General features: G+C 38.5%; 1 long non-coding RNA gene across 1 annotated transcript in view; it reads right to left on the reverse strand.

Moving 5' to 3' along the window:
- Nucleotides 1–5,591: 5,591 nt before the first annotated feature.
- The window catches only part of LOC116093823, a 6,345-nt gene continuing 3,343 nt past the window's right edge, over nt 5,592–8,593 (reverse strand). Inside the window, exon 3 of the long non-coding RNA XR_004119847.1 lies at nt 5,592–8,175. This is a non-coding gene — a long non-coding RNA (uncharacterized LOC116093823). The remainder of the gene's footprint in view (nt 8,176–8,593) is intronic.

The following is an 8,593-nucleotide window of genomic DNA, read 5'->3' on the forward strand; positions in this document are numbered from 1 at the left end:
GTAGAATAGCCAGGGTAATGCACTCGCTTGGGGTTATGGGCTTCTTTGGATTAAGAAGCCTACTGTTCAGTAGCTAGCTAGGCGGATGAGCAGGCTTGCAGGTCACCGAGGGTGGACCAACCCCAGTTCAGTCTGCAGCTTACAGTACTAGGAACTGAAACTGCAACTCAGATTACTGGTTACACACAAAAAAATGTGATCTAAATCACCTATATGGCCTTGGTGAAAACGTGACATTCTAAACTGAGCCAAAGTAAGTTTGCTGAGGAGGAGGGCTTTGCTTTCTGGTAAGAATAAAGGCATAACCATTGTTCTCCCTCCCTTCTGAGCTCATCCAAATGGGCCTGCCAAGGAAATAGGAAAATTGTCTATTCAAGAAACTTAATAGTACAAAGCCTACTTTAAAAACATGTCACAACACCATAGTTTAGCTATTATCCACTGTCACCTCATGACATTATTCACCTCTGTAATGTTCGCTTTGGTCACTGCCCACTTTCACCCATTGTGTGAATCCTACTTTACCATTTAATAAACTCTTGTCTTCACTATCCTGTGTCTTGTCTAAATTTTTTCGACAGATCACAAGGACTAGAAGTAAGGGAAGGCCAGAGCCAGTACCTGGTAAAAGTGTCAGGAGACTCTCAGCAGTGCTCTGTAACACAGCATTTGGTATGCCCATGTAACATCAAGCTGTAATCAGCTTTATTTTTTTATTGGTATTTTAAAGTTTGAAAAGTAAACTCTCCCTTGAATTGTTTAAATTTAACTCTGATCATTTTTTTTTCACTAAACCACTAAAAAGCAGGTGATGAAAAGTTTTTAAAAAAAAATGACTTTCTATCATTTTTAACCAGATCAGATCGTTCATGTACAATTGGATAATTGAAGGTATTTGGATATAGAACATGCTCATGAGCTATGGTATAGCAATATAAATGATACACCAAAAAGTGATGATTTAAAAGATTGGTGTTTCCACAGAGCAGTGGTGGCGCACGCCTTTAATCCCAGCACTTGGGAGGCAGAGGCAGGTGGATTCCTGAGTTCCAGGCCAGCCTGGTCTACAGAGTGAGTTCCAGGCCAGGGCTACACAGAGAAACCCTGTCTCAAAAAACAAAAAAAAAAGATTTCCATTCCTCTTGGGAAGTTAGGTTTTTTTTGTTTGTTTGTTTTTCTTGTTGTTTTGTTTTTGTCTGAAGGAAAAAAGGATCAGAAGTTGTCTGTCTTAAAAGGAGTGAAATTTAAGCATTGTTATCCTCTGGACTGATTTAGGTAGCAGGTGATGACTTTGTATCATTTTTAACCAGATATACTATCCTTGTGGAAATGGCTGAAGTAGGAGGAGGTAAGGCAAACATAGGATACACTGAAGAATGTTTTGAGAAAGGACAGTGGATATTTCTTTTCATTCATCCTGACAAGGACAAAATATGCTTTGTTGAATGACATTCTTAAGACTGCTGTAGTTTTTCATTTGGGATAAAAAGTAGAAACCTCTCTTAGAAACACAGATGTTCAAGTGCCAGATTACAGTTCAGTGTACTGAGTACCCTTGCCAACATACAGGGTATGTCTAATACCCAGATAGGCTGGGTATTCTTTATAGTCAAACTTGGCAATCCACCACTGCAATTGTTGTTTTCCTTTGTATGTTTTTGAATTCCATATAAAAAGAATTACAGGTGTGTGTGTGTGATTAGCTTTCCCTTAGCGGTATTTGTACATACTGCCTTGATATTTTTGATGGAAGCTCATATGCCTAAACCTTTTTTGCCTTAAGTCCCTTCAAATTTTATATCCTGCTTCACTTCTTTTCTCTTTTTAAATTTTTTTTTAGTGTGACTGTGTTTTGCCTGCAAGTATGTTTGTGTACCACATGCATGCCTGGTAGTTATGAAGACCAGAAAAGAGCATCGGATGCCTAGGGATTGGAGTCACAGACTGTCGGGAGCCTACGTGGATGCTGGAAGTCAAGCCCAGGTCTTCTGTAGAGCAGCTGTGCATTTAGTCACTCACTGACCTTATGTCCACCCTCCTATTTTTTTTTTAAATGGTTGCAGATAGTCCAGTATAATCTTGCAAATACCATTACATCTGCTACATTTTCAATATTTTTCATTTCAGCAGCCCTACTTTATTGGGTATGATGGCTATTTCTTGATTGTCAGCTGAACTATATCTGAAATTAACTGAAACCCAAGCAGCTGGGTACACCTGTGAGGAATTTTTTATTAATTAAGTAACTTGAAATGGGAAGACCCAACTTTAATCTAGGTCTTTTGAAGTAGGAAGACCTAGCTTTAATCTGGGCCACAGCTTCTGCTGGTAGCCTATATAAAGGACATGGAAGAAGGAAGCTGTGTTTGTCTGCTTGCTTTCCCTCTCTGGCAAGACCATTCCTTCACTGGCATTAGAGCCCACTTCTTTGGGATTCAGGTATATACTGAAGCCCAGCTAAGATATCCAGTTTCATAGACTGAGTAGCTACTAGATTCGAGGACCATCCATTGGGAGATGGCCACTGTTGGACTAGCTGCACCATAGCCTGTCAGCCATTTTAAAATAATACCCTAGTTAGAGACAGAGAGGAGAAAGATGGATGAAAGTCATATAGATGGACCAACAGACAGACAGACAGATTTCATTCTATAAGTCTATTCCTCTAGAATTTTAAAACATTGGGTATTCATAAGACACACTTGAAAATAATGTGTTCTAAAGAGAACTGGATGCTTATCTATGTTATGACATATTCAACAAATTCTGGTTTTATTGGCTCTGAAATGTCACCTTAAAAAAAAACCCAAGAACAAGCTAGAGAGATGGCTCAGTGGTTAAGAGCACTGACTGTTCTTCCAGAATTCCTGAGTTCAATTCCCAGTAGCCACGTGGTGGCTCACAACCATCTCTAATGGGATCCAATGCCATCTTCTACTGTGTCTGAAGACAGTGACAGTGTACTCATATATATAAAATAAATCTTAAAAAAACAAAACAAAGCAAAGAAACCAAGACAGAGTCTTATGTAGCCCAAGTGGACTTCAGAATCACACTCTTCCTACCTTTGCCTCCCAAGTACTAGAATTATATGCATATACCAGCTTTTCTTTTGATTTTTACATAGATAATATGGAAGCCTGATTATTATAATCCAAATGTCAATACTTGGTTTTTCTATTGCACACTCAAGATTTTGGTAAGTATAAAATTCTTTGAGTTTTTTTTGTTTTGTTTTTTTGGGGGGGTTCTTTTTAATATTTATTTATTTACTTTATGTGTATGAGTACACTGTAGCTGTACAAATGGCCGTGAGCCATCATGTGACTGCTGGGAACTGAACTCAGAACCTCTGCTCTCTCCTGCATAATACACTGTAGCTGTCTTCAGACACACCAGGAGAGGGCATCAGATCTCATCACGGATGGTTGTGAGCTACCATGTAGTGGCTGGGATCCAAACTCAGGACCTTCGGAAGAGCAGTCAGTGCTCTTACCCACTGAGCCATCTCGATGGTTTCCTCTGTGTAGCCCTGGCTGTCCTGGAACTCACTCTGTAGACCAGGCTGGCCTTGAACTCAGAAATCTGCCTGCCTCTGCCTCCCAAGTGCTGAGATTGAAGGTGTGCGCTACCACTGCCCGGCATAAAATTCTTAAAGGATCCCCATGCAGATATCAAGAAATATTTGTATCTACCACTTCTCTAGCCCTTAGATGAATTTACTTTAAATAAACTTTTAATGGAAGCATGGCATATATATAGAAAAATATACAGATTGCTCTGCACCAATAGCATCATAAAGAATTATATAACCACCACACATACAACTATATTACTATCTCTTAATTATTACTCATCTGTCCATAAGTCACTATATTCTGAATTTTAAGACAAAATGTTGGATTTACTAGTACTTAACCTTTATGTATATTTAATTATACATAGTATATTTTGTGTCTGGTTTTATGTAACTGTGAGATTTATTCATGTTGGTACTGTAGCAGCTGTACCTTTCTTCCACTGTTTTATACTATTCCATCAGTATACCACAATTTATCCATTTTACTTTTAGTATTGGATATGTTTTTATGTTTTTACTATTTGGTTGAGGGCATGCTGATAGGAATAAGAAATTCTTGTACATATTTTCTTTAGTGTACTCCATTTGCATTTTGTTGGTGGCTCTCTTAGACCTAATAACTCACTGGTAGAGTCTTTAGGTTCCTATGACTTTGGAGGTCACTCTGAAAATAGGTCAAGTATGAAAGTGAGGAATGCCTCCCAAGAAGCATGGCTGTAATGAATGAACCATGGTATTTACTGACAACTAGTGTGGTACATGTAGAAGCCAGAAATCAAGTTTGGGTGTCTCCCAATCCCTCTCTGCATTTTATTTTTGAGACAGAGTCTCACTGAACCCAGTGCTCATGAAGTTGGACAGGATGGCTGGACAATAAGCTTTAGGAAATCTGTGGCTCTCAGCATTGGGTCACAGATACATAACCAGTACATGGGTCCTTGTACTTACCAGCTGAGCCATCTCTTGAACCCCAAGTTTGGGTTTCTTACAACATGAAACCAAAAGGTACAGAAAGAGAGCGCTTGACTGGTAGGAGTGAGGGATCACAATTAAAAGAAGAAATCTGGATTGCTACTATTCAATGGAATGAATAATATTTGGAATGTAGGATTTTTCACCAAGGTTCCTCTTTATATTTTCTAACCCAGACACCACTAGTCCACTAATATGGGGGTGGGGGGGACTGGAGTAATCTCTTAAGAGCCTCGACTATGACCTAGATCATACAGCAATGTATGTTTCAGTCATCCTACCTTAGTAAAGAATTCTATTCAACTTAGTTGGCAATGTGAGGGAATACTGGAATATGCAGTAAACAAAAGCAACTATGTGTACAAATTTAGACAATATGATCAGGGGCTAGAAAACCGAGATTGGCTGGTATTGATGGCACATACCTTTAGTACCAGCACTCGGGAAGCAGAGGCAATCAGATCTCTTTGAATTAAGAGGGCAATTTGTGAGACAGAAAAACCCTGTCTCACAAAACAAGAAAAGTGAGATTTGTTATTTTTCTTTACCATATGTGAGGCTAGACTAAGGCCATTAGCTCACTATGCTCACCAGAATTTAGTTGGGGCCTAAGATGATTCACGCCCTATAAGCTCTGGTCTATTTTTATCTATAATAATGGACTAAATATGAGTTGAGAGTCATCATAGAGAATGAAGAGAATGCTGATGTTAGAGTCACAGGGCTGGTAATTACACAGATCTGTCGCCTCTCTAAGTCATTTAGCTGTCTGATGCTGCCTCCTTATTTATAACTAGTCACCTCATAGATCCTCAGTAAATATCTGAATGAAATATTAATTCTAGTTAACTTGTGGAACTGTCATATTAGTGATAAAAGTACATAATAAAATTTAAAATGCAGTGTACACTAGAGATTGATGAAGGAAAAATATGAAAGACAGATGAATATCTCTTAGTGCCTTAGTGACTAGAAATATGCAACCACCCTAGACATGCTAGGTAAGATAGGAACTGACTTTTGAAAACCAAGACTAGGATTCAAGAACAAGCAGTTTAATTTTAATTGAAGAAATTCTACCAGGCTATTGATAACACATTAATTTAATAATTTTAGTGAGATTTCTTAATCTTCAGAAATTCAGAAGTTCTTAAAAAGATGTTACCTCTAAGAGGTTCTATAGTCTCATTGAAAAACAACAAAAATTTACAGACTACTGAGATCCATCTCTTTAGGCAAGTTGGTTGGCCAAGTGATTATATAAGGCATTAACTAATAAAATTGAAGGTGAGAAGGGGATGTGTTGGATGGTCTGAGGAAGAGTGTATACATCAACATACATTGAATACATGTATGAGTTGTCAAAAACATTTTGAAAAAAAAATACTTTCTAGGTTCTTTCCATTTAATACAAGGCTGCTGTTCACGATATCATGTTAGTTGTCATGAGTAATAACTTAGGGCACTTGTATCTCAGAAGCTGGGTCTGGCACTTGATCTGACTCACATACATGACTTCTGTTCCTCGTGCCATTGTTCTGAGGCTCTCCAGTGGCACTCAGTGATAGCCTTGGCTTGAGCCCCTTCCTTCACCTGTCTGATATGTCAGCAGAATACTCTTCAGCATGGTGAGAGGATCCTTGCCTCCCCGGCCAAGGGGCCAGAAGTAGGGCTTGTAATTATTTAAGATCTAGTTGTAGACATAGAAAAGTATCATTTTTACTGTATTCTGCTGGTCATAATCATTACAGGAACAATCTCAACTGGAAAAGACAGACCCCATGAGAAATAGAAAAAAAACAATTTTGCTTCAGAAAATCATTTTTCAACTTGTATAATCAGATTACCCATGGCTTCCATGCATGGGGGATCTCCTGAAAGGTAGACTGCTTGCCTGCATTTTACCTGCCTTATTTCTTACAATTACAGTTCTCTTACGGATTTGAATATGTCCTCCAAAGTTCTTGTGTTGAAAGCAATCTCCAGTGTAGCAGTCATTGAAGGATTGTGTCTAATGGGTGGTGACTAGGTGGTGCGGTCTTTGCTTTCAGGAATGGATTAAAGGCATCCAGTGAGTGGGTTGGTTCTCAAAAGAGGAAGTTTGTAGTCTACCATTTCTCCTGGTCTTACATGTGTTTGCTGGTCTTTCAACAATGTTAAGATAAAGATGGAATATCTTCACCAGATGATGGCCCTGTAATCTTAGATTTCCTATCCTTGAGAAACATGAACTATTTGAATAGACATGTTTATAATTTAAAAAATCAAAATATGGTGTTTCTTTTAAATATATATACATTTATACACAAAATTTAAGATAGTTCTGTTCTTCTTTAAAAATTTAAGTTTCTCTTGGTAATGGATGAGCCAACTTTACCTCTGTCTTTGTAGTTATATATAGGCTGCCATAGCATTTTACTAACTGGCTGGTGGTAACTTTGGGTAGCAGCACTTCATACATTACAAACAAAATTTCAAAAAAGAAATTTCTCTTAATGTATTTTTGGCTCTTGTTATGTTAATTTGAAACTGAATCTCTTGGAGGCTAGCTTCAAACTATGTACCAAAACCAGCTTTGTATTCCTGCTCCTCCTGCCTCGCAATGCTGGAATTAGCAGGCCCAGCTTTGCCCTTGTCATTTTATTTTAATTTCCTTTAAATGAATACAATTTTGGTTGTACTGAATTTTGGTTTCCCATAAATTTTATTTTTCTATTTTGTTTTTACACCCAGCACAAGTTTATGAATAATATCCTTTCTAAAGTTCTACCCTAAATATATATATATATCTATATATCTTATGCTATTGCTTAAGTTCCCAGAAATGAGTTAGCATTTCCTCTTGTTTAGTAGTAAGACTTGAGTTTCTCAACCTTAGGGAACCTTGAGAAACAAAAGTCAATATTGTAAACTTTATTCTGTAGCAAAAAGTTTTATGAAGTTGAATGCTCCAGTAACTGCAGCTTTAGTTTAGTTGTTTCTGTAAATCAGTGAAGTTTGGAGAGCTCTGTCATCATAAGTCTCAAAATTATGCTATGTGAAAGAAACCAGAAAAGAGGGTCTACTGTGTAACTCAAATAAAATACTAGAAAATGCAAAGTAGGGCTGACAAGATGACTCGTCAGGTAAAGTGACTGCTACCAAGTCTGACAATCTAAACTCAGTCTCTAGGATCTACCATGGGAAAGAGAACTGACTCATAACAGCTGTCTTCTGACCACAAAGCTAAAACTTTAAGATATGAAAACAATTTAAAAAAGAAAATGCAAACTAATCTACAAAAAGAAGACAGGTAAGTGGTATCCCTTGAAAAGGGAGATGGGAAAAAATGTGGGAAGCCAGTCGCCATTCCAAGATGGCACTCAGACTGCCTCAGACTTGCCTGGTAAATCTCGCGCCCCTCCCGAGTGGGCTCATGCAAATTAGGTGTCTCTCGAGCATGCGTATGCTAACCAATCATGCGCCAAACCCCTCCCGAGCGGGTGCATGCTAATGAGGCAATTGCCGGGGGACCAATCCAGGAGGGCCACGAGCGGGATAGGGTATATAAGCAGTGGTCGCTGGGCAGCCGGGGCCATTCCACAGAAGCAAGAAGAGCTGTAACACCAAGAAACCTGAAAGAGCTGTAACAAAAAGGAATTCCTGAGTAAACCGCGTGAGAAGGAGCCTCGGTGTTCTGTTGTTATTGCTGCTGACCAGCAAAGCACTGAACAAAAAAAAAGCACAAAGTAGGGCCTGGAGAGATGGCTCAGCATTTAAAAGCAATGACTGCTCTTCCAGAGATCCTGAGTTCAATTCCCAACAACCACACGGTTGCTCACAACCTTCTGTAATGGGTCCAATGCCCTCTTCTGGTGTGTCTGAATACATCAATGGTGACTCACATACATAAATCAATCTTTAAAAACAAATAGAAAAAAAATTTTTTAAAAAGCCGAGTAACTTCCCTTATTTTGAATGATACTTTCACTGGTGTATACAAATGCAAGTTACTACGTTGTGTACTTTAAGCACACAACAGTTTGATACATGCCATTGATG

Source organism: Mastomys coucha, unplaced genomic scaffold (genome assembly GCF_008632895.1).
Source record: "Mastomys coucha isolate ucsf_1 unplaced genomic scaffold, UCSF_Mcou_1 pScaffold16, whole genome shotgun sequence".
Lineage (NCBI taxonomy): Eukaryota > Metazoa > Chordata > Mammalia > Rodentia > Muridae > Mastomys > Mastomys coucha.